At 36.8% G+C, this 23,236-nt stretch overlaps 1 non-coding gene across 1 annotated transcript; it reads right to left on the bottom strand.

The window, feature by feature from the left end:
- Positions 1-107, bottom strand: LOC127090227 (small nucleolar RNA R71). The gene has a single exon (XR_007791753.1). It is a non-coding gene; the product is annotated as a small nucleolar RNA R71 (small nucleolar RNA).
- Between the last annotated feature and the right edge of the window lie 23,129 nt (positions 108-23,236).

Genomic DNA, 23,236 nt, shown 5'->3' with positions numbered 1-23,236 from the left:
GTTCTTCGAAACCATATAACTAGATTTACCCAAAACCAAGGAGAATCGTTGTTCGAAGCTTGGGAGAGATATAAAGAGTTGTTAAGAGCATGCCCACATCATGGCTTGGAAAATTGGTTAATCATTCAAACCTTCTATAATGGACTTCACTATAACACGAAGATGACCATCGACGCTGCCGCAGGCGGTGCTCTGATGAACAAACCTTATCCTGAAGCTAGTGCTCTCATTGAAGATATGGCTCAAAACCATCAATCATGGGGAGTCGAACGAGCGACAGTTGAGAAGAAGGAAGCCCAAGGAGGAGTGCATGAACTACGCTCTATAGACATGATGCAAGCTAAAATGGACGCATTAGCCCTTAAGGTCAAGCATATGTGCATAAACCCGAATACTGTAGCCGCAGTTTCGTCGGATTGTGAGATATGTGGAACCAAAGGACACCAATCCGCAGAATGCAGTCTATTAAACGAAACCCACCCTGAGCAAGTGAACTACACCCAAGGGAACCCATACTCGAATACCTATAACCCTGGATGGAGGAATCACCCGAACTTCTCCTATAAAAATAATAACCCAATCCAAAATAATGCACCTCCGAGACCTAGTTATCAAGCCCCTAGATCAAATCAACCTATGCAACTTATGCCACCAAAGCCGAGCCTTGAGAAAATTATGGAAAATATTATCACCGCTCAAACCCAACAAAATAAGGAGTTCATGAACCAAAACATTCATGTTAACAAATTGATTACTCTGTTGGGAACCAAGCTTTACCAAATAGTTACTCATACTAAGATGCTTGAAACCCAGATCTCTCAGGTAGCTTTAAACCAAGCCCCTCAAACTACACTTGGAGGACAATTCCCTGGACAACCTTAACAAAATCCGAGAGGACAAGCCAATGCCATTACCCTACGAAGTGGGAACGCTTATGATGAGCCACCAAACCCTAGATTGAGTGAACCCAAAACTTCTAAGGAATGTACCAAACCCATGGACGAAGTAAAGGAACCAGAGGAATCCGAAAACCAGGAAGGTCGAGAAAAAGGAGAAGAACCTAAAGATAAAACTTACGTACCACCCCCGCCATATAAACCACCTATACCATATCCGCAAAGACTCAAACAAACCCAGATCAATAAACAGTATCAAAAATTTATTAAAGTTATAGAAAAACTTCATGTAGAAATCCCTTTCACAGAAGCCATCACCCAAATACCTTCTTATGCAAAGTTTCTCAAAGACATCCTTACCAACAAACGTAGACTTGACGATCCGAAACCTTTGGAATGTAATGCTATTTCCGAGGACAAATTAGCAAAGAAAGATAAAGATCCTGGAAATTTCTCCATTCCTTGCCTTTTGGGTAATCATGTCATCGAAAAAGCTTTTCTAGACTTAGGAGCTAGTGTGAGCCTAATGCCTTTAGTAGTTTGTGAGAGGTTAAACTTAGGCGAATTACAACCCACTAAGATGTCACTTCAGTTAGCCGATAGATCTGTCAAGTATCCGATAGGCATTTTAGAAGATGTCCCTGTTAGGATAGGTCAGTTATTTATCCCTACTGATTTTGTTGTCATGGACATCAAAGAGGACAATGATATACCAATCCTTCTAGGTAGACCATTCTTATCGACTGCAGGAGCCATAATAGATGTCAAGAAAGGAAAGTTGACATTTGAGGTAGGTGACGAGAAAATAGATTTTATACTTTCGAAATTTCTTATGGCACCTGTGATGGGAGACGCGTGTTATGCCTTAGATATCATTGATGAATGTGTTAGAGAATTAGAACAAGAAGAAATTATAAAAACAATTAAGTTACCATCAACTCTCATAAAGGAAGATGATGACTTTAAGAAACCCTACATCGATGATAACCTTTACGAATGTTTATCCCTTACCCCGGATCCTATGCCATGCCCCAAGAAACCAACCTTAGAACTTAAGGAACTACCTAAGAACCTGAGATACGAATTCCTCGATGAAAAGATGAACCCTCCAGTTATAGTCAGTGCTACCTTGAGCCAAGAGGAAAGGAACCAACTTTTAGACGTCTTACTAAGATATCCCTCAGCCTTAGGATATAATATCTCTGACCTGAAAGGTATAAGCCCATCTGTATGCATGCCTCAGATTTCGCTAGAAGAAGATTCAAAACCCTCCAGGGAACATCAGAGAAGAATAAACCCTATAATGAGTGATGTTGTTAAGAAGGAAGTTCTTAAGTTACTTGAGGCAGGTATAATCTACCAGATCTCTGATAGTGAGTGGGTGAGCCCTGTGCATGTAGTACCTAAAAAGGGAGGCATCACAGTCGTGCAAAACGACAAAGGCGAACATGTAGCAAAACGTTTAGAAGGAGGATGACGGATGTGTATAGATTATAGAAAATTAAATAAAGCAACCAGGAAGGATCATTTCCCTTTACCATTTATAGACCAGATGTTGGAGCGTCTAGCCAGACACTCTTACTTCTGCTATCTAGATGGATACTCTGGATTCTTCCAAATACCTATCCACCCCGAAGATCAAGAAAAAACTACCTTTACATGCCCTTATGGAACTTTTGCCTACAGACGAATGTCATTCGGCCTCTGTAATGCCCCAACCACTTTCCAACGCTGCATGATGTCCATCTTTGCAGACTACCTAGATGGTATCATGGAAGTGTTTATGGATGATTTCTCGGTTTGCGGATTTGATTTCCACAACTGCCTTGCTAACCTTGAGAAAATCCTGGAGAGATGCGTGGAGGTGAACCTCGTGCTAAACTGGGAAAAGTGTCATTTCATGGTGACCGAAGGAATAGTTTTAGGACATATAGTTTCCGAAAAAGGTATAGAGGTAGATAGAGCTAAAATAGAAGTTATAGAAAACCTAAAACCACCAAAAACCATCAGAGAAGTCCGAAGCTTTCTTGGACACGCTGGATTCTACAGGCGTTTTATTAAGGACTTCTCCAAAATAACTAAACCTTTAACTGGACTTTTAATGAAAGATGCTGAATTCATTTTTGATGAAAAATGTAATGACGCATTTAATCTTTTAAAGCAAGCATTAATCTCTGCACCTATTATGAAACCGCCTGATTGGTCGGAACCTTTTGAGATAATGTGCGATGCTAGTGATTATGCGGTTGGAGCCGTTCTAGGACAAAGGAAAGAAAAAAAATTATATGCAATTTATTATACCAGTAGAACCCTAGATGCTTCCCAACTTAACTACGCAACAACTGAAAAAGAATTACTCGCTGTAGTTTTCGCTATAGACAAATTTAGATCTTATCTAGTAGGAGCAAAAATTATAGTTTACACCGATCATGCTGCCATTCGTTACCTATTAAGTAAAAAAGATGCCAAGCCCAGGTTACTCTGATGGATTCTATTACTACAAGAGTTTGATTTAGATATAAGAGATAAAAAAAGGAACTGAAAATGTAGTAGCCGATCACCTCTCTAGGCTAGAACATCTAAAACCAGAACTAGTACCAATAAATGATGATTTCGCCTATGATAGACTGATAGCTAAACTAGAAACCATTGAAGTAACCTGATGAGCACTTCCAAAATTCCTTAGCAATAACTAACGTACCCTGGTATGCAGACATTGTTAATTACCTAGCTTCTGATATTGTACCCCCTGATCTTGACTACCACCACAAGAAGAAATTCCTCCATGATGTGAGAAACTTCTATTGGGACGAACCGCTCCTTTTCAAAAGGGGTAAAGATGGCATTTTTCGCCGTTGCGTTCCAGAAGAAGAGGTAAATAGTATTATCAGGCATTGTCATTCTGCACCTAATGATGGACATGCAAGCACCTCTAAGACATACGCCAAGATTCTTCAAGCTGGCCTATTCTGGCCCACCATGTGGCGTGATGTCTATGCTTGCATTGTCAAATGTTATAGATGCCAACGCGCTGGAAACATTTCAAGGCGTGATGAAATGCCTCTAAGAAACATTCAGGAAGTAGAACTCTTTGACGTATGGGGTATAGATTTCATGGGACCTTTCCCACCATCCTTAGGAAACAGGTATATCTTAGTAGCCGTAGACTACGTATCTAAGTGGATTGAAGCTATAGCTGCACCCACAAACGACACTAGGGTAGTAATCGAACTATTTAAAAACTATATATTCCCTAGATTTGGAACACCACGTTTAGTCATAAGCGATGGAGGACAAACAGGTCCTACGACACTGTTCCAACAACAACTGGCGAATAACATGAGCTTCATGCAAGAGTCACAGCGGAGGACAAACAGGTCCTACGACACTGTTCTACAGTCTCTGCAAATGATTACATCTACGCAAGCCCGTCAGCAACAATACCACCAGCGACACATGGCACTCATTGAAGCCACTCAAGGTTCCATTTTGGGTAACCTTCGAGAGGTGAGGACCACTCAGGATGCCTTGTAGGCGAGGATGGATCAGAGAGACCGTCGTCGTACCCGATCCCGTCGTCCACCTCAGGATGGAGAGGGCACCAGTGGTCAGCAGTAGGTTGTCAGGTAACTCTTCCCTTATCTTATTTCGAAACATTGCGGACAATGTTCGATTTAAGTGTGGGAGGAGACTCTATCGTCTTTTCTTTATCGCTTTCCTTTCTTTATCGCTTTTCTTTGCTGTTTTTAGATAGTTTGTTTATTTTTATTTCCTTTTAGTTGTTTATTTTGCTTTTTAGTATAATGCATGAGTCTGACGAGTCACCAAATATAGTGTATATTTAGTACAATCTAATCTCCCCATACCTTTAGCCCCACCGAAATTTTTTGCAAAAGAAAACAGTGTTATTCCGCAAGTTTTCAGGTTTCAAAGACATGTTTTGAGTAAGGATGCAGTGACTTGGGAGAACTTTGCGAAACATCAGTATTATTTTAGCACCATAGACTTCGTAAATATAGGAACCACTCCCAAAACCCCATATACCACGGCCTTAATAATCATTTCCGCATAAGTCCTCAATAGTTTGTCTCAGCAGTCAGCTTCGGCCTACGCATCCTCTACGTAGGGGACCGATGCAAATAAGTGAATGATCCAGCAAAGCAAAACAAAATAAAAGAAAGCAAAAATGCAACTCCGGTATAGGTGACCCTCACAAAGTCATTTAAACCAAAGAATTGTAAAATTTTGTTACAAAAATAAAAATAAAAAGAAAAAGAAAAACTTACCCGCTGTTAGTTGGTTCAGAGGTATCTGGCACTGAACTCGGTAGGGAGGATTATGATCCGATCCCCCACAACTACAGTTGGGTCAAATAAAACTGTTTACACATATTTATGTGCCAGAAACCCCATGCTTAGGTCATAATCACTAACAGGTCACTCTACTATGAAGCATGTACGGATAACGGGCTTAATGTGATTGCGCCTGAATGAAAAGGACACAAAAAGAGATGAAGAGGCAGGCCTAGGTATTGTGGGATAATATGGGTTGATTAATATAGGAATGGAGTATATGTCCGTATTTGCGGATTAGTGTCATCATGATGCCCTTAGTTCACTCAGTTAGTACCTATCACTACATCCCGACTTGAACTTGGAATTTTTACCTGAGGCACTCGTTTACACCAGTTTTTCTTTTATGAGCTTTTTAATGTTTTGCTTGAGGACAAGCAAAGGTTTAAGTGTGATAGAGTTTGATAACACAGAAATTCACCGTATTTTCGACTCCGATTTCGCATGCATTTTAGTAGTTTTGTTGTGTTATTACTATGTTTTTCTTTGTTTTCAGGTTTTTACTTTAATCGGAGCCCCGATCGATAAAATGAGTGAAAAAGAGCTAAAAACCCTAAAATTCAGCATTTTGTACTTGTGGCTTCCACCATGGCTGGCGCCATAGACCCTGCCATGACGTGTCCAATCTCAACTTCCCTCAACTGTCACGTTCCCCACTACTTCCACTAAGGCGCCTCAGATTGGCCTTGTGGCGGGTGCCACAAGAGGAAAAGTTTTCCCTCCCATTTTCAAGTTGAAGGGCATCCTTGTCATTTCCATCTTTTTACTTGCTTATAAATAGAAACTCGAAATAACTTTTTCAATCATCCAAACTTAGAACAGAGGCAAACTCAGAGCAAATTTGTTTCACTTAGGCATATATTCAGTATTTTAAAGTGGTAATCGCTTCGCATTGGGGTGTTACCACAATTGTGTAATCGAGTCTGTGATCGAGTCTGTAATCCAGTTTGGAGCACTTTGGAAGGAAGTTAATCCTGCCGCCATTTTCATTTCCGCTTTGCAATTTACTCAACCCTCCGATTGGAGCAGGTTTTTATTACTTGTCTTTATCTTATTTAATTTCCCGCACCCGCTTTACTTTATTTATTTCCCGCACTCGCTTTACTTTATTTATTTCCCGCACTCGCTTTACTTTTATTTATTTCCTCGCACTCGCACTACTTTATTTATTTTCTCGCACTCGCTTTACTTTTATTTATTTCCCGCACTCGCTTTACTTTATTTATTTCCTCGCACTCGCACTACTTTATTTACTTTCCGCACTCGCACTACTTTTATTTAAATTAATGCACTTTTACTTTACCATGTCTAACTAAATTTATAAGGTTAGAATGTAAGGATCGTAATTTAACCGATAATACGTACAATTGTTTGTAGAAACACTTAAGGGCTATTTTAACTTTCAACTTAAGTTTTCCCGCACTTCAATTCCGTTGGGTAAGATCGAAAGCCGTCCAACGTCTATCTAAACTTAATTGTTTTTAACTATTTCAAAAACAGCGAAAGCGCTTTGTTTAGTTCATTAGGAGTTTTTAACTTAAGAAGAAAAGAGATTTTAAAACTATTTTCGGACGCGTTTATAAGTTTAGAGTCTGGTTCGTGAGAACCTCTTTTGGTTAAGAAATCCAGGTTATAATACTTTTCAACTTAGTCAAGATACTATATTTCTTAAAAATAGGTTTACTACTCTAACGCAATGCGTGCCTTTTTATAAGTGACAATAAGAGGGTTTGATTAGGGAGTACAACTCGGTTCTGAATACGCGAAAGCGACAGTTCCTGTTAAATTAGTTCTTTTCGAAGTAGGAAACATTGCCCATAAGTAGTTCTATTAGCAAGTACCAGGATTATTAATTGATTACGTGAATTACATTCGACCCTGTCTTTATTATTAAACTTTATTCAACACTTTACTTTCCATTGCACACTCTAAAAAACACCTATTTTAATCGCCTTGGCTAAACACCATAACAATAGTTAACGATAGATTGACACTTGGCCTCTGTGGATTCGAAAATCTTTTATATTACTCTGACGCGTTCGTATACTTGCGAAAAGCACCGCATCAGGTTCAAAATCTCCAAAAACCAATTTCAAAATCTCTCAACTTTTCTCAACAAGGGCGCCAAAAAGAAGTGATAAGGTAAAGAAAAACCAATTCATCAAGGCCTAAAAAGAGAGGTAACACCAGAGCTCCAAATCCTCATATCATTGTTTTTGGAGATGACGTCCAAGCAAAGAGGTATTTCATTCTGATTGGGTGGAAGCTCACCCCTACAAGGTATATCTGTGAACAAGCTCTTTCTACTATAAGTTTAAAATTTGAGATTGATAGTATGTTTCATAGTATTGGGTTGTTAGAATTTATGCAAAGGTAAGCGCCCACTTATGAGCGTATTACCCTCGAATTTTAAGCACTCTAGAATTTAAATTGTTGAAAAAATGGATAGATGGAACGAGGTACTATTATGGTACTCTCATATTTTGTCTGTTTAATCAAAATTTTGAGTTAAGTGTTGAGGATTTGGGACACATTCTCATATTTCCTATTTATGGGCCTGGAGATGTTCCAAACGAGTTTCCTATTAAGAACTTCTGGGGCGAAATCACCGGCGGTCACTTTTACACTGCTGGTAGGGAAAAAGCCTCCATAGTTAAAAACCCTTGTTTTGGGTATGCCAAAAAGGCCCTCGCCTACACCTTGTTTAGCTGAGAGGATAGTACCAACGTAGCCACACAAAGGGAACTTTTCTTTATGTATTCTAAGGTTCATATCATCGCCTTTGCAGCCAATTATTTGGGGAAGGTTGCTCGTGTGGCCACTGGAGGAATTTCGGTGGGGATTTGATAACCCAAATCGTCGAGCACCTCGGGCTTGAGTTTAATTTGGCGGAGGACCGCCTTGTAGAGGGAAAAAAAATAAGATTGACATGTATGCCCTTGTGCATCAAGTCATGATTTAAGTTGAATTAAACACCTAAATGGTGATGCTCCGCAAAAAAGTTATTATTGATTTGCCTAACCCTAGTAAAGTAAAGGTTTATGTCGTAAGTAATTTGCTCTACAATACGGGCTCCCATACTCTAGGTAATTCATCCGGGGAGGAGGGTGACCCTGATTTCTCTAACCATGATGCATGTAGTTTTATGGAGGAAGACATTGTTCCACCACCTACTCATCCTACCCAACTTGAAGCCATAACTTCAAATGATAATCAGGATAAGTAGGGGTGGGTGCAATCTGAAATCCAAGGCATCAAGAGGAGACAACAAGACAAGCTATGGTATTTGATAATATGAAAATGATGTTACAATAGCTTATGTTGTGCCTTCCCCCTCTCTAGTGAGGGAATTAATGAGTTCACTCCCTATTGCTTGCGCTAAAACATTGAGGATAATGTTTGGTTCAAGATTTTTTTGGGTGGGGATGGGGTTTCTTTACTTTTGTTTTGATTTTTCTATTTTTGTGTTTTTTATTTTTGTTCTTTTAGTTGTTTTAGTTAATTTTCATATTAAAAAAATACCATTTTCCCTAATTAGGATCGTTCAAGAAATCTTGAAAAAACTTTGATCATGAGGAAATTGGGAAAGTATATAGAGTTAGAGGGATGAAAGGTTAAGTCTAGGGACACCAGGAAAGTTTGACAATATAGTGTCGCATCGTGAAAAATACAACCATGAGCGCTCGTACGCTCGCAGATGATTAATAGAGTTGCCACCGAACTTTATTTATTGCAGAAGGAAAAAGAAAATATCAATAAAACCCTTTAAAAAAAAGAAGATGGTTGTCACAACCAAATTCAGGTTCAGGAGTCGATTATACCAAGGGGAAGGTATTAACACCCCTCATATCTGTTGTACTCAACGGGAACCATTAAGTTAGATTTGTGAATATAATTTTAGCTTTCTTTATTTGCTTTCTTCGAGTGAGAAAAAATTGAAAAGGAAAATAAAAGGGGTCGCAAAAAGGTTTTTACTATGGTGTTTGACAAGATTGTAGGTCTTGCTTCTACGTATCCTCAGGTGCTATGAGAGTTCAAAAATACGTAGTTCTTCATAGAAAATGAGTGTTGGTTGATTTATTTTAGTGAACGAATGTTTAGGTTGCATTCTAGTAGTTAAGTGTTGCTTGTGTGCTCGCGTATGAGAGGCTCAAGCGTTTGTTTGTATCGCGTAGAAAGGATCCTGCTTTATCATGTTCTAGCGGTTAAACATTATGTGCATGCTCACGCATGAGAGGATTAAGTGTTTGCTTGTATCACGATATAATGGATAAGACATTGTTCATTTGTGAAAAGATTTTTGGTCATGCGGGGGAGAGAAAAGACAAGTTTGATTGGTTGAATGTGTTTTTGAGTTGATGACGAGTACTCAAACGGTAGGCTAATTACGACCATCAACTAAATAAGTGGGATTACGAGGGGTATGTGTCACTACCGGGGTTCGGCAACGAAATTGGGGATTTTGAACTGAATAAGAAATCATAAGAGTCGCCACCGAATTTTATTTATTCCTACAAGAAGGAAAGAGGAAATAGTCGATAAAACCATCGGGGAAAAGGTATGCACATGGGAGGTGAAAATTACGGATAAAGAATCGGTCTTGCAAACGATATTGGGTTCGGAAGCCGGTTACGCAAGGGGGAGGTATTAGCACCCCTCACGTCCATGGTACTCCATGGGAACCATTTAAGTTATCTGCATGTGTGGGTATTTATCTATTTATTTTGCTTTATTTTCAAAAGAGTGTGTGAAAGAATGAGATTTAGATTTTTTATTATTGTGCTCGCCAAGGATTAGGGCCCTTGTGCCTACGTATCATTCATCGAGTGATAAAGAATCAGAGCTTCATAGTTCATAGTAGAAAATTTTTGTGGGTTGGTTGATTTTACCTTTGAGAAAAGGGTTTTTGGAGTGATGCCGTAAGGAGCAAAAATGAGTTTGATGGGTTGTGTTGATTTTACCTTGAAGAGGGGTTTATGAAAAGGTTGTTTGTGATTAGATTGCACTAAAGTCTAGGGGTGGAAGTGAATATTCTATAAAAACAAGTCAAGCGTCTTATGTCCAAAATAATCATAGCAAGGGTAGCAAAGCTCCATTCTTACTCATTCTCCACCACTTAAGGCTCGTGGCACACAATATTAATCCTAGTTTTATTGTTTTTGAGTTTGATTATGAAAATGCAACTTGATGGTGCAATAGTGACCTAAGCTAACAAAGGATAATGATCTTACAATCATGTCTCCCTAGGGTAGTGTCATGATGCCATTCTTATAATAGGTACGTAAGTTACAAATGAAATCTAAAGTTGGAACAAAGTATCACAAGATAAGAGCAAGGTTCTCCAAGCAAAGGTCCTAAGGGAAATCCTCTAAGTCCAATGGTTGATTACAAGTGGAATGTATCGTTTTGGTCGTATCATTTTATCATGTTTTTGTTGTTTTTAATTGTATGATGACAAATAAAGTAAATAACAGTAATAAAGATGCACGATGAGTGTCTACAATGATGATGATGATGATGAGTGCTTTAATGTAACTTACAAGGTAGTAATGTTGACATAAAAAACAAAACATAAGACAATAATAATATAATTACAATAACAAAGGTTAGTGATAAATAGAGTTATTGAAGTATAGTTAGTGGTTGATAATATGTACAAGGTAAACATTTGAGGATTAGCTATCCATAGGTCAAAAGATTCAAAATATGGCGCATCAAGGGATAACTTATCACTGATGGAAAGTATTGAAGATGATCAATGATCATCTAACAATAGATTTGTAACAATGAAAGTTATACAACCCTAAGTCCATCTATCAATAGTTTGACAAACGGAAGATTGTATCACTCAATGATTAAAGATTCACAAGTTGATTAATGGTTAAGTTATGTACAAGTTATACAAGTTAATGTACATAGTAAATAATGAAGCATGATGGTTAGAGGGTTAGTAAACAAAGGAAGAATAATAAGTCAAATGTAGTCACAATAAGTCAAAGGGGACCACAAGTTAGTATACACAAGAAAAGGCTTCATCTATGTGTCAAATGATTCAAGTTTAGTTGATATAGAGGCAACATATCAATGCCTCTAAGTATTATGAATGATCCATTGATCATTCATTGATAGATTTGAAACCTTGAAGGTTTTATCAACCTTAATCAATCCATAATCATGACCTAATATATCTCATTAGCCATCAATGTTCAAGGCATGAAAAGTCAACCAAAAAATTTCCAAATAAAATGAAACAATGTGTAATAAAATAAAATGGGGGGTGGGGGGGGGGGGGGGGGGGGGGGGGGGGGGGTAAACCAAGTTTTTGTTGGAAATATTTTAATAAGAATTAAAATAAAGGGTGAAAAAATTAAAACCAAAATGGAAATAAATAGGGTTAAAAATAAATAAAAGGAAAAGAATAAAAACATAAAACATTACAATGGGCACGCTGGGGGTTGAACCCCCGACCTTGGGGTCATGGGGTCAACCCCTTTCCACTGGGCCAAGCGCCCTTTGGTGTTATCTAGCGCCTTCAGCAAATAAAATATTAAAACATATGCTAAACTGAAACACACACACTCAGGAACTAATCAGGACACGACAACACGCATTTTTGAATTCTAAATAGAAAGAACACGCGTGAAGAGCATCGTCTTCAACCTTCAACCATCCAAAATCCAACCTTCAGAACTCGTGTTTTTAGAGGGAAATATCCATGGATTCAACCTCCCCACACTTCATCATTCTCATCACTATACTCATGAGACATTGATTGGCTCTGAGTGTGGAGTATTTCTCAAAAGTTCATAACCACAATTTGACCTAAAATAAAAATCAAATGGTTGATGATTGTAAGACCCCAATTTTGACCCTAAGGTCCCTCATGCTATCTCATCATATGCATTAGCATTGGGATCATACCTTGGCATCCTCCTTACCCCTCTTTTATTGGGTTTATTTTGGGAGAGATCACCAAGCACCATGTGATTGTATCATACTTTGTATTTTATCATCTTTACTAACTAAAATACCAAAAACATGTCTTTGCATTTGTCTAAATCTTTTGTAGGTAGGGCACATGATCAACTTTGATCTATCAAGTTCACATCTAGGGCTTGAGACCCTCATTGCTAAAAGATCAACCAAGGAATGATCCACAATGGCTCTAAAAGCATCATATATGAGTCCACGTGATCTCTACATGTTATTTTGATCAATAATTCTTCAAGAGTTTTGAGTTGGTTTGCCTTGGAAACCCTAGTTCATCTGGGTATATTGAGTAACTTCTTCAACAAGCTTCTTCACCAATTGATCAAATAATTTAAGGGATACTTCAAATTTCATCATATTATGCATATATAATCACCCATGAGTCCAAAAAGTCAAGAGAAGTACAAGTTAGCAAGGCGGTTGATGGTGGTTGACCAGCGGAATTCATCTGATCAAAACTGGGTTCCTCTAGACCCTATCTCCTACAATTTTCATCATATGAAAATTATTACAAGATCAAAGTTACTCTAGATGACATTCCAAACAACTTTCAAGTATTAGGTATAGAGCTAGGTTTGCTTGGAAAGTCATTTTTTATGTTGAAACATTATAGGTCATTTTGTCTAAACCCTAATTTGAAAGTCAACTTCCCAAAGCCATAACTTGCTCAATTTTTATGAGATGAAAGATTTCAAAGTTGCACAATCAAATTCAAGGTGTCCACTTTAACTTTGATGTTTAGAGGAAGATATATTTCAACTTTTATGAGCATGTGATATGAGGATACATTATAGGTCATTTTGGACCAATACCATTGAACAAGTGATTTTCCTCAACTTCAAAAATGCATAACTCATTCATACCAAATCCATATTATGTCAAATTGGTTACTGTAACACCCTTCTAAAATACCCCAAAATATTTAATTAAAATAATAGACATATATCAATCAGAGTAATTATGCCCTGAAGAGTGTCACACAATTATTTCACACCAATCATCAAACTATCCTGTCATGCTCATTTATTTAATCAAAATAAGACAGTTTTGCATAATTCGCAGCGGATACAAAATAACAACATTCAAATCATGTACTGCATTACATGTAAAATGGTTCCACAACCAAAAGAAATTATAGTAAAACATCCCATCCCGATGTTACATCTACCAGAGCATGACCCACTAAGGACTACACTAGACTCCACGGACTAGCTCTATTCAATCACTGCTCGTTACCTGAAAAACAGTTGTAAAGGTGAGTTCCTCAATCGATATAATGAATATTATAAAATATCATGTTATGTTAAGTAATATCACACACTTCATCACCCCAATCAAAACACACATTCAGGAACATCATATCAACTCAAACATCATTCTGAATAACAAACGCAACAATGACAACACAACCACACGTATAATATTGGAATACATCCATTCATATTATACGCCATACATATATTATGCAATGAGACTCCATGCATGCGGTACCGACTATTTGTGAACATATAGTTCAACCTCACCGTCCAAATCCAGGCACGGCTACCAAGCTCACTAGTCCCACTCATTTGAGACATAGTGACTCACATCACTAATTCCTCACCATGGGAATTAGCTACCACCCCCAAAGGGCTATGCTATGCACGCTAAATCACCTAGCATGCAAACATCAACAACAGTCCAAAATGACTAACATCACTAATTCCTCACCATGGGAATTAGCTACCACCATAAAGGCCACATATGCATGCTAATCACCTAGCAATGCAACATCAACAACAATCAAGAATAGACACATGCTCACACTCTAAGCCATAAAACGGTCTATTCACACTGCATACATTCACATCATCATGTATACCATCACACATCATCAACAACAGCATATCATATCATGCCACATAATCAACCATAGTATTAGCACACTCTACTAATACCTATACTATTCAAAACAACGGGAAATGATCCCTACAACATCATACCTCAGCTAGGTACATTACTCAGCCTAAAAAATCAAAACTGCACAACAACAGTTCAGAAAAATCACAAATCTGCCCATACGCGTATTGCCTATGTCCATACGCGTATTGCCCAAACCTGACCAAGTCCATACGCGTATTGCCCATGCCCATACGCGTATGCTACGCGTACCACATCCTCATACGCGTACCAACAGAGACAATTTCACGTTCAAAACATCATCTTTTTCACTCATACGCGTATGGTATACACCATACGCGTACCACTCCAGGGATACGCGTATCACACGCGTATGGCGCGTACCAGCGCCAAACCCCCATTTCTAAGCCATCCCATACGCGTATTGCCTAGTGCCATACGCGTATGACCAGAACCAATTTTCCAGATCTGCTATGGGTTTTCTCTGCTACGAGATCTCTCCAATCCCAACCTTCTACGGTTCAATTTTCATACACTTTCGTTCGTTTTATCAGATACAGCTCGGACACATTCAACTTCTCAAATCGCTAACCTTACTACATCTAATTCCTACGAATTTTCATCAATTATCATCCAAATTCGTTCATCAATATTTCACAGATTCATCACATATCATTTCAATCAGAGTCAAAATCAGAGGTCTATCACTACCCATTACATGCTATCCCATAAGACCCATCAAACGATGATAAACCCCCCTTACCTGAGTCAATCCGGCGATTCCGTTAGCCTCAAGCCTTTCCCCTTCTCTTGCTCTGCCTCTTTGCCCCTTTTTCCCCTTTCAGCCGCTTCTCTGTTTTCCTTTTCACGTGAAAACCTTTTTCCAAAAATTGGGACTTTTTATTATTCCAACTTATATATTATTCCAATAAATAATTATTCCAATAATTCCAAAATAATAATAATAATAATAATCCAATTATCTAATTAAATTAATAAATATATTATTAACTTAATTTAAATAATTATCATATTATTATCGGGGTGTTACAGTTACCATTTTTATGGTGTTTGAAAGGGCTATAACTTTTATGAAGACACATTTCTCATTTGGAGCTCACATAAAAAGTTAGCCAAGGTGCAATAATTGAACATATGGCTTAACACTTAGAAAATATTTTGACATGTTGAAATTTCCAAACTTCCACCTCAAACTTCAGCATGATGCAAGTTCCAAATGGAAAAGTGTTCAACATAAGAGTTGTTCCTCTTGATCTAACCTTTCCAAAGAGTCCAAATTCATTCATTTTGGACAAGGTTTGAGGGGTCTGCGCATGGCTTGAACATGGTTGTATCAGTTGGCAAGAATCATTCTTCAAACATCAATACACTCTTTGCCTTGCAATCCAGTTCTCATTTAGACTCAATCTCACTTGCATTTGGACCTAATTGATTTGCTTCATGAGCATGTACATGCCCATGCAAGCGTGCACTTCACATTGCCAAATTTGGAAGCATTTTCAAGTGTGCAAATATCACTTGCATTTGCTATAAATAGAGGTCCATTGCATCAGTTTTAAAGGACCTTGCGCACCAGCTTTGCCTCCAACCTTTGAAACCCTCACAATTGAAAGGAAAGCCTGATAAATTTCACTTGAAATTTGAGTGTGAATCTCACTGTTTGGAGATTAAAAACTTCAGGATCCAAAGCCTTGTACCATTCCTAATCTACTTCTGCAAGCTCCATAAGCAAGATCAAGCACGAATTGAAGCAAGAGATCAAGTTCTGCACAACATTGAAGGTATTTTTCCAGATTTTTCTTCTCTTTGATTCTCTCTCAATTCTCTTGGATCCTTGGTTGTCTGAAGTCCTACCAATGTAGGCAAGAAGATTGATTTACTTAGAGGTCAAATCGAAGCAACTCAGTGCATACACCTCAAAATTCAACTCCATGTATCTCTCAATATACTTGGAGTTAGGTTAAATTGAGGTCATATTCGTGATCTACGCCATTTTTTCTTTAAGATCATGTCCTCTTTTTTCATTTATATGATGGTGATGAGAGAACCAGTCCGGCCAGGGTCATCGCAAAAGATGACCAGTAGTTTGCTCTGGCGATGTGCGGGACACGTTCTGAGCCATTGGATCATTTCAAATTGTTTTAATCCTGAGCGCTCCTTTTGATTACCAGATGTGTGGCGCGCTGACTCAAGTGTACCATGGAACGCGCATTTTCCACCACTTGATCTGCCACCTCAATTAATGAGGGAGATCAAGTGGTCCATGTTTTTCTGATTTAATTGATTTTCATTCTATTTCTCTTATTTTCATTAATTCATATTAATTTTAATATTGATCCAAAAAATATGAGAGTTTCACCAAAAAAAAATATAAAAAAAAATCCTCTTTCATTTTCTGAATTAAAATTATTTTTTGGATCATTATTAATATTTTTCATGATTTAATTGATTTTGTGAATATTTTTAATTGTTTAAAAATACTTTTAAGTTTTCAAAAATTCTGAAAAAATTTCTCCAAGGTCATTTGACCTTGTTTGACCTATGATAAATCTCATGGTCATTTCTTTGGTGTTTTGATGAGGTTTTAGGAAATTGATCAACCATAATTTAAGTTAATGCATTATTTTATCATTTTTAATTAATTAAATGCCAAATAAATTGTGTAGAGCCATTTTAATTGACTTTGTGAGTTTGACTTGTGTTGTTGGGCCTTGCTCAAGGTTGATTTGACTTTGTTAGGTTAAGATCATTGGATTTAGGGGATTGATGGAATGTACATTCCATCTCCCAAAATGAATGAATGATCTTAATTTGGTAAAAGTCATCCTTTGTCCAATTTGTGTTTGATTCATTCCCCCTCCCTCTTCATCTCATTCCCCTTCTTTATACATTCATGTCATGGACCTATAATATCTCTATATCCTAAGGCTAGTTGGTTGCAAAATCAACATAAGTATGGATTAGATTAGGTCCCCCACTTTGCATGTTCTTTTTATGTGTGGTATGTTTCATGAGTGTCGCATCTAGAAAAATACGATTCCTCGCGATGGTCGCGGAAAAAATTTATGTTCGAACAGAGTCGCCACCGAAATTCATTTATCCCAATGAAAGGATAGGAAAATATCGATAAAACCTTTAGGAAATGGAATAATGGTCGTCGCAACCATATTCGGGTTCGGGAGTGGATTACGCAAGAGGAAGGTATTAGCACCCCTCACGTGTGTTGTACTCAACGGGAACCTCTTAGTTCTAATTTGCGTTTCGAGCGTTAATTTATGTTTGTTTGTTATCTTTGGGTTATAAAATGTTGAAAATAGAAATCAATGAGAACCTCAGAAATGAGAAAGGAGAGGTTTTTTATTAGTGTGCTCGCGAAGATACAGCAATCTCTTGCCTACGTATCCTTAAATAAGGAAATCAGAGCATTCGTAGTTCGGGGACTACGGTTGGTTGGTGTTTTTTTAATGAACAAACTGTTTAGATCGTATCCTAAAGGCTAAACGTTGGCTTATCTACTCTCGGCGGAGGCTTAAGCATTAGTTTGTTGTGCGCATTAGAAAGGATTAACAGTGTTCTTTTTGAAAAGAGTTTTGATCACACGAAGGTGACAAGTTTTGATTGGTTTCGATCGCACGGGGCGAGGACAGATAAATTTGATGTGTTAAGATATTTTTGTTGGATGACGATTACTCGGATAGTCGAGTAAGATAACTCGTATCCGGATAATTGGGAAAGGGAATAGAAAACTCTAGACCACTTTCTTTTTCCTCCTTAATTATAAATAGTTAATGTGTTGTTGAATGGATGACGAATACTCGGATAGCCGAGTAAGACAACTCGTATCCTAAGAATCGGGAAAGGAAATAGAAGACTCTAGACCGCTTTCTTTTTCGTCCTTAGTAGTTATGAAAATAAGGTTGTGTATGGTTGATGTATTTTTAGAATAAACTACAAGTACTTGAATGATTGAGTAAGACAACTCATATCCAAGCATTTGAGAAGAGGAATTGAAAACTCAAGACCATCTCCTTTTTCGTACAGTTTGTTATGAAAATGATTCGATTAAGTTGGCGGAAGAACGACAATTGTTCGACTGACCGAGTAAGAGAACTCGTATTCAAACATTTGAGGAGAGAAGTTGAAAACTCAAAGTCATCTCCTTTTTTCATTTCGCTTATTATGAAAATAATTTGATTTAATCGGGGTCTGGAAGTTTGTAAAGGAACGACAATTATTTGACTAACCAAGTAAGAGAACTTGTATTCAAATAGTCGAGGAGAAAAAATTGAAGACTCAAAGTTATCTCCCTTTTTGTTTCTTATTAATAAAGGATTTGATTTGTTTATGCTTAAGTGGATTAGAAATGACGATTATTCGACTAACCGAGTAAAAGAACTCGTATTCAAATAATCGAGGAGAGGAATTGAAAACTCAAAGTCATCCCCCTTTTCATTTCCAAATGAAATGGTGTTTGATTGTGATTAGGTATATTAATTTAACTTGAATAGAAATATTCGATGTTGGATCGAGGTTTTAAATTTGTGTTTTTGTGAAGTGATTGGATTATTATTTAGTGAGTCAATCATCTACTCGATTATCCAATAACCGAATAGGTCTCATTGTAAGAAAGCCCAAGAGTAAGCCATGTGAGGTTAATGGCAATGCCTAAAGCAATCGACTTACAAAGGTGTTTGAAAATGGGCTTGATGTTAAATCAAGAATTGTGTGATTTTAGTGGTTTAAAATGGTTTTATATTAATGATGAAATTGAAGTTATTTTTGTAAATGAGTGTGAAATTGTGATAATATGAGAAAACGACCCATTCATAATTATCGAAAACTAATTTATTAAAATTTTAGATTTAAATCGATTAATTAAGTTAATTGAAATCAATTACCAAAATCATTCAATTAAATCAAATAATCAAGTTGATTAAAATTAATTAATTTAATTAATTTTATATATATTTAGAAGGGATTAATCGTAATTAACTAATTAATCAAAATTTAACAAATTAACTAATTCTAATTATAATTAGAAGAGATTAATCGCAATTAACTAATTAATCAAAATTTAACTAATTAACTAATTTTAATACTAATTAACCAATTCCGCGGATTTCAATTTATCTGCAGTGTGTACATCATGTTATCCTGTTAAAAGAAAATCTAGGCTACCATGATTATATGATGTATCGAATGATTACCGCAAGCAACCGTAATAATCCAAAATTCATGGCCTAATGAGATCCTGTAGCAATCATAACATTAATGTGTGTAGCAAAACCCAGGTCGAACACAATATTTCACAAGAAATTAAATACTACCATTACCATTGATTACCTAATAACATAGTCACAATTTAATATTCAAAACTGACCAAATTTGTATAAACAAACAGGCGACGTTCATAACCAATGCTTATTAAAGAATTCAAAATGAAAGAAGAAGAAAGGGGACTTCGTTTAATACGCAGGTAAAATATTTGCCGGTTACGCAACCAGTAGGAAGCAAGCTTCCTACCCAAATCAAATACAAATCATCCCGTAAGCAAATAGAATTTTGGTTCAGAATTTACCGAATACGGAAATGCAAAGTCGAATTCAATGATGCCCACAACTTGGTGTCCCCACAATGTATACCGAACCGGTGCATTCGCAGTAACCTATTAAACAATCCAAATCTTGGAAAAACAATGAAAACATAAGCAGCAATTTAAAATCAGAATTCCAATAAATTCCATGATAGAGTGCGTATGATCAGATCTATTTTTCTCCTTCTTAACCACAAAGTCTCTTGTACTCTTCCTACTTATGCAAACGGAAAAAAGGGATGGCGTGATGTTGGTTTGCCTTATTTCCTAAATCAACTCAAAGACATTACAACAACAACACAAACCACCTAAAAATCAATTTCTCGTCTTTCCAGTTGTTGACATCTTTTCACGACGATGGTGTTTGTGAGGAGAGGGTGAATCGCCGGTAGGTGGAGGTTATTGTGCTGGTTGCCGAGGGTGAGGAAGATGTTGAAGGTGAATGGATCGGAATGTAGATAGATGAAAGAGAAGAGTTATAAAGCGGAGAAAGCGAAGTTTAGGAATGGTGAAGAAGGTGCAAAACGACACTGTTGTTCGGGAAGGAGAAGAAGAAGGCGAAGTTGTAGACGAAGCTCTTTTGCCAATCTCGTTGGGAGAAAAAAACAAAATCAGAGAGATTACATTTATTTATCTTTTTGATATTTTTTTGATATTTGGGATAATAATGATTTTCCTTTATTGACAACACAAGTGGAATTGTAAATGGTGTGAGAGACTAAAACAAATGTCTCTCATGAATGAGAGTTTTTTTTGCTTTTCTCACGATGAGAGAGAGATGGAAGGTTATTGAGGAGTGGGTTTCTCTGTGAGTGCCTTGAGTGTGGTAGGTGTCTTGGAATATTATGAGGGTAACGTGTGAGAGAGGGGAAGCGTGAGGGAGAGAGAAAACGTGAAGGAGAGAGGAAACGTGAAGTGTCCTAATTTTATTTTCCTTTTCCTTTTTTTTTATTAATAATTCTTATTATCTATTGCTTAAAGAAAAATATTTATTAAAAATGCCCAGACAAAATTGGGGTATCACAGCTGCCCATATTTCATTATCTTGAACTAGAAGGTAAGAATGACAACAGTCTTCATACATTCGTAGTGGAAGGTAATTAAATACGAAAAGACCTAATTTTGTCCCTTGAAATGCAAGGAAGAAATGCAGAAACAAAATGCAGTGAGAAATACAATAAGAAAAATTATCAAAAGGTAAAATGAAACAGTCAAGACTCTCTGGGAATCGTCAGAACAGTATCTTGGATGTCATGATCGAGATATTCCAATAATGGAATGATACCTCAACTGTATCTAAGACTTTCTGAAAATTAGCAGAACATTGTCTTGAACTGAAAACACGATATTCTCTAGGGATCAACGGAGCAGTTTCTTACATGATATAATTGAGACATTTCGACAAGGGAGTGATACCTCAACCGTATCTAAGATTCTCCGAGGTACTAGAGCAAATATCTTTAAAAGAAATATGGAATGAGACTCTTCATATTGATGAAGCAGCATCTCAACAGTAAAAGTGAGATTCTCTGTATCGAGTCGAAGCATCATCTTATATGATAGAATTAAGATATTCCAAACAAGGGAATGATACCGTAATTGAATCTAAGACTCACCGAGGATACTTAGAGCAGTATATCTAAAAAATCTGAAATGAGACTCTTCATATTGATGAAGCAGTATCTCAAACAGTAAAAATGAGATTCTCTGTATCGAGTCGAAACAGCATCTTATATGATAGAATTAAGATATTCCGAACAAGGGAAAGATACCTTAATTGAATCTAAGACTCTCCGGGGATACTTAGAGAAGTACCTCTAAAAAAATCTAAAATGAGACTCTTTATATTGATGAAGCAGCATCTCAAACAGTAAAAATGAGATTCTCTGTATCGAGTCGAAGCAGCATCTTATATGATAGAATTAAGATATTCCAGTAAGGAAAAAAATACCTTAATTGAATCTAAGACTTTCCCAGGATATTAGAGCAGTATCTCTAAAAAAATATGAAATGAGACTCTTCATATTGATGAAGCAGCATCTCAAACAGTAAAAATGAGATTCTTTGTATCGGGTCAAAGCAACATCTTATATGATAGAATTAAGATATTCCAGTAAGGGAAAGATACCTTTATTGAATCTAAGACTCTCCGAGGATATTAGAGCAGTATATCTAAAAAAATCCGAAATGAGACTCTTCATATTGATGAAGCATTATCTCAAACAGTAAAAATGAGATTCTCTGTATTGGGTCGAAGCAGCATCTTATATGATAGAATTAAGATATTCCAGCAAGGGAAAAATACCTTAATTGAATCTAAGACTCTCTGAGGATATTAGAGCAGTATCTCTAAAAAAATCTGAAATGAGACTCTTCATATTGATGAAGCAGCATCTCAACAGTAAAAGTGAGATTCTCTGTATCGAGTCGAAGCATCATCTTATATGATAGAATTAAGATATTCCAAACAAGGGAATGATACCGTAATTGAATCTAAGACTCTCCGAGGATACTTAGAGCAGTATATCTAAAAAATCTGAAATGAGACTCTTCAAATTGATGAAGAAGTATCTCAAACAGTAAAAATGAGATTCTCTGTATCGAGTCGAAACAGCATCTTATATGATAGAATTAAGATATTCTGAACAAGGGAAAGATACCTTAATTGAATCTAAGACTCTCCGGGGATACTTAGAGCAGTACCTCTAAAAAAATCTGAAATGAGACTCTTTATATTGATGAAGCAGCATCTCAAACAGTAAAAATGAGATTCTCTGTATCGAGTCGAAGCAGCATCTTATATGATAGAATTAAGATATTCCAGTAAGGAAAAAAATACCTTAATTGAATCTAAGACTTTCCCAGGATATTAGAGCAGTATCTCTAAAAAAATCTGAAATGAGACTCTTCATATTGATGAAGCAGCATCTCAAACAGTAAAAATGAGATTCTCTGTATCGGGTCGAAGCAACATCTTATATGATACAATTAAGATATTCCAGTAAGGGAAAGATACCTTTATTGAATCTAAGACTCTCCGAGGATATTAGAGCAGTATATCTAAAAAAATCCGAAATGAGACTCTTCATATTGATGAAGCATTATCTCAAACAGTAAAAATGAGATTCTCTGTATTGGGTCGAAGCAACATCTTATATGATAGAATTAAGATATTCCCGCAAGGGAAAAATACCTTAATTGAATCTAAGACTCTCCGAGGATATTAGAGCAGTATCTCTAAAAAAATCTGAAATGAGACTCTTCATATTGATGAAGCAGCATCTCCAACAGTAAAAGTGAGATTCTCTGTATCGAGTCGAAGCAGCATCTTATATGATAGAATTAAGATATTCCAACAAGGGAAAGATACCTTAATTGAATCTAAGACTCTCTGAGGATACTTAGAGCAGTACCTCTAAAAAAATCTGAAATGAGACTCTTCATATTGATGAAGCAGCATCTCAAATAGTAAAAGTGAGATTCTC

Source organism: Lathyrus oleraceus, chromosome 5 (assembly GCF_024323335.1).
Source record: "Lathyrus oleraceus cultivar Zhongwan6 chromosome 5, CAAS_Psat_ZW6_1.0, whole genome shotgun sequence".
Taxonomy (NCBI): Eukaryota; Viridiplantae; Streptophyta; class Magnoliopsida; order Fabales; family Fabaceae; genus Lathyrus; species Lathyrus oleraceus.
The sequence above is the reverse complement of the archived record's forward strand: the minus strand, read 5'-3'. Positions and strand labels throughout refer to the sequence as shown.